Source organism: Eleutherodactylus coqui, chromosome 11, assembly GCF_035609145.1.
Source record: "Eleutherodactylus coqui strain aEleCoq1 chromosome 11, aEleCoq1.hap1, whole genome shotgun sequence".
Classification (NCBI taxonomy): Eukaryota; Metazoa; Chordata; class Amphibia; order Anura; family Eleutherodactylidae; genus Eleutherodactylus; species Eleutherodactylus coqui.
The window spans coordinates 134,580,561-134,588,956 of record NC_089847.1 but is presented as its reverse complement, the minus strand read 5'-3'; positions in this window follow the sequence as shown (position 1 = coordinate 134,588,956).

Genomic DNA, 8,396 nt, shown 5'->3' with positions numbered 1-8,396 from the left:
TGGGGGGCTACGGTCGCGTACTTTCACTATCCTGTGCGGTTGGGGGGCTACGGTCGTGTACTTTCACTGTCCTGTGCGGTCGGGGGGCTACGGTCGCGTACTTTCACTATCCTGTGCGGTTGGGGGGCTACGGTCGCGTACTTTCACTATCCTGTGCCGTTGGGGGGCTACGGTCGCGTACTTTCACTATCCTGTGCGGTTGGGGGGCTACGGTCGTGTACTTTCACTGTCCTGTGCGGTCGGGGGGCTACGGTCGTGTACTTTCACTGTCCTGTGCGGTTGGGGGGCTACGGTCGCGTACTTTCACTGTCCTGTGCGGTCAGGGGGCTACGGTCGCGTACTTTCACTATCCTGTGCCGTTGGGGGGCTACGGTCGCGTACTTTCACTATCCTGTGCCGTTGGGGGGCTACGGTCGCGTACTTTCACTATCCTGTGCGGTTGGGGGGCTACGGTCGCGTACTTTCACTATCCTGTGCGGTTGGGGGGCTACGGTCACGTACTTTCACTATCCTGTGCGGTCGGGGGGCTACGGTCACGTATTTTCACTATCCTGTGCGGTTGGGGGGCTACGGTCGTGTACTTTCACTGTCCTGTGCGGTTGGGGGGCTACGGTCGCGTACTTTCACTATCCTGTGCGGTTTGGGGGCTACGGTCGCGTACTTTCACTATCCTGTGCGGTCGGGGGGCTACGGTCGCGTACTTTCACTATCCTGTGCGGTCGGGGGGCTACGGTCGCGTACTTTCACTATCCTGTGCGGTCGGGGGGCTACGGTCGCGTACTTTCACTGTCCTGTGCGGTTGGGGGGCTACCGTCGCGTACTTTCACTGTCCTGTGCGGTTGGGGGGCTACGGTCGCGTGCTTTCACTGTCCTGTGCGGTTGGGGGGCTACGGTCGCGTACTTTCACTATCCTGTGCGGTTGGGGGGCTACGGTCGCGTGCTTTCACTATCCTGTGCCGTTGGGGGGCTACGGTCGCGTACTTTCACTGTCCTGTGCCGTTGGGGGGCTACGGTCGCGTACTTTCACTGTCCTGTGCCGTTGGGGGGCTACGGTCGCGTACTTTCACTGTCCTGTGCGGTTGGGGGGCTACGGTCGCGTACTTTCACTGTCCTGTGCGGTTGGGGGGCTACGGTCGCGTACTTTCACTATCCTGTGCGGTTGGGGGGCTACGGTCGCGTACTTTCACTATCCTGTGCCGTTGGGGGGCTACGGTCGCGTACTTTCACTATCCTGTGCCGTTGGGGGGCTACGGTCGCGTACTTTCACTATCCTGTGCGGTCGGGGGGCTACGGTCGCGTACTTTCACTGTCCTGTGCGGTTGGGGGGCTACGGTCGCGTACTTTCACTGTCCTGTGCGGTTGGGGGGCTACGGTCGCGTACTTTCACTGTCCTGTGCGGTTGGGGGGCTACGGTCGCGTGCTTTCACTGTCCTGTGCGGTTGGGGGGCTACGGTCGCGTGCTTTCACTGTCCTGTGCGGTTGGGGGGCTACGGTCGCGTGCTTTCACTATCCTGTGCGGTTGGGGGGCTACGGTCGCGTACTTTCACTATCCTGTGCGGTTGGGGGGCTACGGTCGCGTACTTTCACTATCCTGTGCGGTTGGGGGGCTACGGTCGCGTACTTTCACTGTCCTGTGCGGTTGGGGGGCTACGGTCGCGTACTTTCACTGTCCTGTGCGGTTGGGGGGCTACGGTCGCGTACTTTCACTATCCTCTGCGGTTGGGGGGCTACGGTCGCGTACTTTCACTATCCTGTGCCGTTGGGGGGCTACGGTCGTGTACTTTCACTGTCCTGTGCGGTTGGGGGGCTACGGTCGCGTACTTTCACTATCCTGTGCGGTTGGGGGGCTACGGTCGTGTACTTTCACTATCCTGTGCGGTTGGGGGGCTACGGTCGCGTACTTTCACTGTCCTGTGCCGTTGGGGGGCTACGGTTGCGTACTTTCACTATCCTTTGCCGTTGGGGGGCTACGGTCGCGCACTTTCACTATCCTGTGCGGTCGGGGGGCTACGGTCACGTACTTTCACTATCCTGTGCGGTTGGGGGGCTACGGTCACGTACTTTCACTATCCTGTGTGGTTGGGGGGCTACGGTCACGTATTTTCACTATCCTGTGCGGTTGGGGGGCTACGGTCGTGTACTTTCACTGTCCTGTGCGGTTGGGGGGCTACGGTCGCGTACTTTCACTATCCTGTGCGGTCGGGGGGCTACGGTCGCGTACTTTCACTATCCTGTGCTGTCGGGGGGCTACGGTCGCGTACTTTCACTATCCTGTGCGGTCGGGGGGCTACGGTCGCGTACTTTCACTATCCTGTGCGGTTGGGGGGCTACGGTCGCGTACTTTCACTGTCCTGTGCGGTTGGGGGGCTACGGTCGCGTACTTTCACTGTCCTGTGCGGTTGGGGGGCTACGGTCGCGTACTTTCACTGTCCTGTGCGGTTGGGGGGCTACGGTCGCGTTCTTTTTTACTATCCTGTGCCGTTGGGGGGCTACGGTCGCGTACTTTCACTGTCCTGTGCGGTTGGGGGGCTACGGTCGCGTACTTTCACTGTCCTGTGCGGTTGGGGGGCTACGGTCGCGTACTTTCACTGTCCTGTGCGGTTGGGGGGCTACGGTCGCGTACTTTCACTGTCCTGTGCGGTTGGGGGGCTACGGTCGCGTACTTTCACTGTCCTGTGCGGTTGGGGGGCTACGGTCGCGTACTTTCACTATCCTGTGCGGTTGGGGGGCTACGGTCGCGTGCTTTCACTATCCTGTGCCGTTGGGGGGCTACGGTCGCGTACTTTCACTGTCCTGTGCCGTTGGGGGGCTACGGTCGCGTACTTTCACTGTCCTGTGCCGTTGGGGGGCTACGGTCGCGTACTTTCACTGTCCTGTGCGGTTGGGGGGCTACGGTCGCGTACATTCACTATCCTGTGCCGTTGGGGGGGGTACGGTCGCGTACTTTCACTATCCTGTGCGGTTGGGGGGCTACGGTCGCGTACTTTCACTATCCTGTGCCGTTGGGGGGCTACGGTCGCGTACTTTCACTATCCTGTGCCGTTGGGGGGCTACGGTCGCGTACTTTCACTATCCTGTGCGGTCGGGGGGCTACGGTCGCGTACTTTCACTGTCCTGTGCGGTTGGGGGGCTACGGTCGCGTACTTTCACTGTCCTGTGCGGTTGGGGGGCTACGGTCGCGTACTTTCACTGTCCTGTGCGGTTGGGGGGCTACGGTCGCGTACTTTCACTGTCCTGTGCGGTTGGGGGGCTACGGTCGCGTGCTTTCACTGTCCTGTGCGGTTGGGGGGCTACGGTCGCGTGCTTTCACTGTCCTGTGCGGTTGGGGGGCTACGGTCGCGTACTTTCACTATCCTGTGCGGTTGGGGGGCTACGGTCGCGTACTTTCACTGTCCTGTGCGGTTGGGGGGCTACGGTCGCGTACTTTCACTGTCCTGTGCGGTTGGGGGGCTACGGTCGCGTTCTTTTTTACTATCCTGTGCCGTTGGGGGGCTACGGTCGCAAACTTTCACTATCCTGTGCCGTTGGGGGGCTACGGTCGCGTACTTTCACTAGTTGCCCAGTGACATATATTCGCCTGCATAATTAAGTCTGTTTAGTAAAACAGATAATAAATAGTTGTTTCTATTTGATATGTAAATCTCTACATATATATTGTGGCAAGGTAGTTCACAGGATGGCCTGCAGAGGGCGTGAAAGCAGGCACAATGTGTGCTAATCAGCAGGGACAGCCTTGTGGGCGTGGCTGGAGGAGTTCCCTGCTGAAAGCTGGGGGAAGAGGCTGCCTCCGCAGCTGCAAGGCCTGAGTCCGGCCTGGACCAGACCATGTTGGTCGCTAGTCTGACAGGGGAGGACGCCCCCTAGATGCTTGTGGAGGGTATAGCGACACAAACACTACAAATTGAAAACCCAGACGGATCTGTTATGTTCCAGTATGGCAGACGCCAGAGTGTTGAAGAGTACCGTTGTCTCTATGAGTGTGGTGCTAACCATCTTAAGGAGAAGATGGCGGGTCTCAGGAGTGAGTTACCCCGGGGCTGCCACAATATATATATATCTCCATGTAATCCTTAAGATGAATGTGTGTATGTATATATATATAATGTTTACCCTTGTAAGCCTTAACTAATGATTGCCAAACACTGCTACATCTGTGTATACATTAACCAGCTAAAGGCTGTAGAGATACATATTATCTATAAATCACATGACGAGAAATAGAATTCAGGAAAGCTTAAACATTAAGTAATTAACAAACCTAGGAGTCGTTAATATACGAGCTGCAGGTGACCCGAGGGGTGCGGCTGGAGACGGACGGCATGTAATAACCCATGATAATAAATGAATTGGAACAAGTATGCATGTGTATTAGTAAGGGGTCTTCCAGCTTCGTTTTCAGTGTTTTTTTCTAAAACCTATAAATACTTCAACTTGTTAACAAATAAAGGGAACCAGTCGCTTACACAAAACGCAGTGTGACCCGTCAGTGATTCTGCGAGCCGCTCGCACCTGAGCCTTGAACTTGGACCAAAAGAATATACCTGCAGCGCTCCAATGAGCTGACCGTGTCACATGTGCATATGAACATGCCCTGCATGCACGGAAAAGTAGAGGACCCCCCCTGACCCTGATAATGAGGCAATGTTACCCCTTTATCTGGTTTCCTGAATGTGTGCTAATTGTAATATTTGATACATTGCTACAGATGTTGGAAGGAGGAGGCGCAAGCGACAAGAATTCGGAACAAGCTGGTTTTACAATGGCGCAGGTCACAATGAGAAACATTAGAGCGGAGCCGGGCTTCACCGCCGCTCCAATGACCCCCAAGGCACAGGTTGTCCTGTAGGTCAAGCAGGGGCTGGCATTCCTCGCAGCAGCAGATTCCCACAGGTGAGAACAGGTAGGAGCGGCTCTCCACCACGACGCAGGTAGTAATAGGATAGATCGGCGTGTCCTGACCGGACCATGGCTCTACTGTCCCAAACTCACCGCAGTCTATGATGTTGTGAGGTCAGGTCCGTAGACCACGGTCAGGTCAGGAGACGCGTCCGTATGAAGGCCGCCTTCACACACAGCATCAGTTCTGCAGAAATCCTCTGGTGGATTTTGCTTTGGATGCTCTGCAACATTTTCGAGATCCTCAGGAAAAAAACAGGAGAAACCCCACAGCATTCAGGTGGAGATTTTGCCACTGCAGATTGCTTGCAAATTTGCAGTGTGTTTTCCCCTGCGGAACGTCCACCGAACACTCCACGTTACAAGGCGGCCTTAGGGCTCGTTCACACGAGGGAATTTGTGCAGCTAATTCACGAGTGATAAAAACCACGACCATTAGAACTAATGGTTTCCTATGGAAATATTCAGATGAAGTGCAGTGCAAAAAAAGAGAGAATAAAAAATGGCACCTAAAAAGATACGACATCAGCGACTGAAATTCCCTGCTACGCAAAAATATAGGTCTTACCCTATCTTTGGTGCGCAATGCGCAGGAGTGTCCATAGACTTCTATGGGAGCTGGAAAAAAAGGGAGGGGGCAGGGAGATAAGCAGCATCCGCTAAACCCAAAAGGACTGTGTCCCCACGGGGATGAAGGGAAGCCCCACGGTGGGGAAACCGCTTCACCTCCCCAGGAATTCCTTCATCGCGGGGATGAGGGGACTCCCTGGGGAGATGAAGGGAAGCCCCGGGGAGTCCCCTCATCCCTGGGAAAAGAAGGGATGCCCTGGCAGCGATAAAGGGGGTCCAGGCAGGGGTGCCCTTCATCCCCGCCAGGGACTAATGGGAGCTTACAGCAGACATGCAGTTTAAAAGTGAAAACTTGTTGTTCAGAGGGACTCCGGGCTGCTGCGGCGATCTCTCTTTCTTGTCCCTGAACTCCCAAACAGCAGCGCATTTTTTTCTGCAGCTCATCAGTGTTGTTTCAACGTTGATACTGCTCGGGACTTCAGCGCAGAAAAATCATCCATTCACGTTTTTTTGCGCAGTTAGCTGTGATTTTTGTGCGATCAGGTCCCTTGTGTGAATGAGCCCTAAGGGATTCTCCACACGTGTTTTTATGCACAGAAGATATTTGCATGCGAAACACAGAGAATAGAACCCATTGACCTCTATAGGGGCGTTCTCATGGAGGTGTTTTGTGCGAGCCGTAAAAAGGAGGACCTGCTCTGCTTTCCTGCATTATGCACAGCAAAAGTCCAACAGAAGTGTATGAGAGGTGCACAAACCACAAGGGGAAGAAAACATCTGGACTTCATTAAATCCATGGAAGGGGTGTATAACACACAAGTGTCAACAGGCCCGGCGTGCGCAAATAAATGCAGTAATATGCGCGGATATTTTCGCAAATCTACCTCCTCAGATCTCATTCCTGTGCAAATACGCTGCCGTTACCTTTTTGGCGCATAGCCTCGTGTGAAGCCGCCCTTGGAGCAGCTTAACAAGGCCGTATGCGGAATTCCGCACCACTAAAAAAAGTTGTCTTTTGGCCTTAAGTAAGCCTCTGATAGACTTTTTCATTTCTTTCTGTCGGGCGCCGCGCCTTTCTCCTATAGCCAGTCGGCCTTACATTCAAGTTATCCCTAAACCCGCTGTGAATCAGACTTCCTGCGAAAACTATCGCTCACTACAATAATGGCCACCAGCTTTATACGTGTATAAGCCAATATGTCCATCCTGACCAACTTGGATTCCCGGTAGGGGTTTGGATTAGAAGGGGGAACGGACGGGCGAGGTTTTCTTCTTAGCTTAGACTTATGCAAGACGTTTGATTTGGTTTCTTGGCATGACTTACCGGTAGTTTTGTTCTTGCTGTGTTGGGTTCGGGGCACTTTTAGATTTATCATACAGTCCTTCTACTCTTTCAGGATCCGTGGCTTTGAAGCCAATACCTTAGCAATTGAAAGGGGAACAAGACAGAGCCGTCCCGCTCACCCCTGGGATTTGCATTGGAAGGCAAGAACATAAATGTGCTTTATTTGCTGCTGATGTCCCGCTGTTTATTTCTCCCCTTCTCTCCTCCCTCCCCAATATTTATCATATTCTTGATACATTTGGCTCGGTCGCGGCTCTTAGAGTTAATAATTCTAAATCTTTAGCTCTCAATTTAAATGTACTGGCCCCAACAGGGGCGTAACTAAAGGCTCAGGGGCCCTAATGCAAAATGTGATCTGGGGCCCACCTTCTATCTGTACCCGTACCCATACCTAAACCATGCTGCACAGAGACATAACTTGAAGCTTCTGGGCCCCAATGCAAAACCTGTAACAGGGCCCCCAACTATAATGCTTTATTCATAGTACTGGACTCCCTATATGGAGAAGAGAGGCCTTATGGGCCCCCTAAGGCTCCTGGGCCCGGGTGCAACCGCATTCCTTGCACCCTCTATAGTTACGCCCCTGGGCCCCAATACTCAAACTTCTAAAGCTTAATTTTGATTTCCATTGGATTACTAAGAGCCTGACATATTTGGGAATGAATCTTACTAGCTTCTTTAAGACCCTAAACCAAATTAACTATCCCTCATTGATTAGTGTCTGAAGCAGGACCTCAGAACTTGGTGCTCCTGTAACTTATCTTGGCTGGGCAGGGCCCATTCAGATAAAATGACACGGCTTCCCAAAATTTTACACTTACTTCGTGCCCTACCTATTTCTGTCCCTGCGGCGGTCTTGAACCATTTTCCATCCAAGCTCTTGTCCTTTATTGGTCCAATGAGCTTTGGCGCATTCAGCAATATACATTTTAATGTCTTGGACTGACATAAAATAACCACTTCGACCACAAAGCTGTCGATTAACGCGTTTATCATGGAAGTGGGCTACCAACGTTTAATGCCCTGGCACTTGACCCCCCTGGAGATCGTCCTGTATGCTTCCTGGCATATCAGGCCTCTGTTTTTGGGGTAGTAGTGGTGCGGGCACCTTCTTACATATTTGGTGGCATTGCCCTAGACTGTCGCTTCTGGATTGAACTTTAATATTTACCATCACTAATGTAAGCTTGTGTAAGTCGCCTTGGTGGATTCCCGATATACCTAATACATATTTAGAGGGGGCTCGCTGTGTTTTCTGTCTCCCCATACAGATATTCATCACTCCTGGAGGAAAACATCGTTCAGTATTGATCTTGGCAAAATCAAATTGTCTTGGATAACAGTCAATGTGAAGCTGGCGGCCATTCTTACAGATCGTGAGGAACTTTTTGAGAGAACTTGGGCATCCTGGTATCAATACTCCCTCACTATGCAGCTATGGAGCCCCCCAGTCCAAGCCCGGTAAATATTAGTCAGTCCATTAGGGTTTCTTCCACTCCCCCTATTTAACTTGTCGTCCGGTCCGTTGTCCTCATTATTGGGGGGCTGGCTGGGCTACATGGCCGTCCGCTGTCTGTAGTTGATT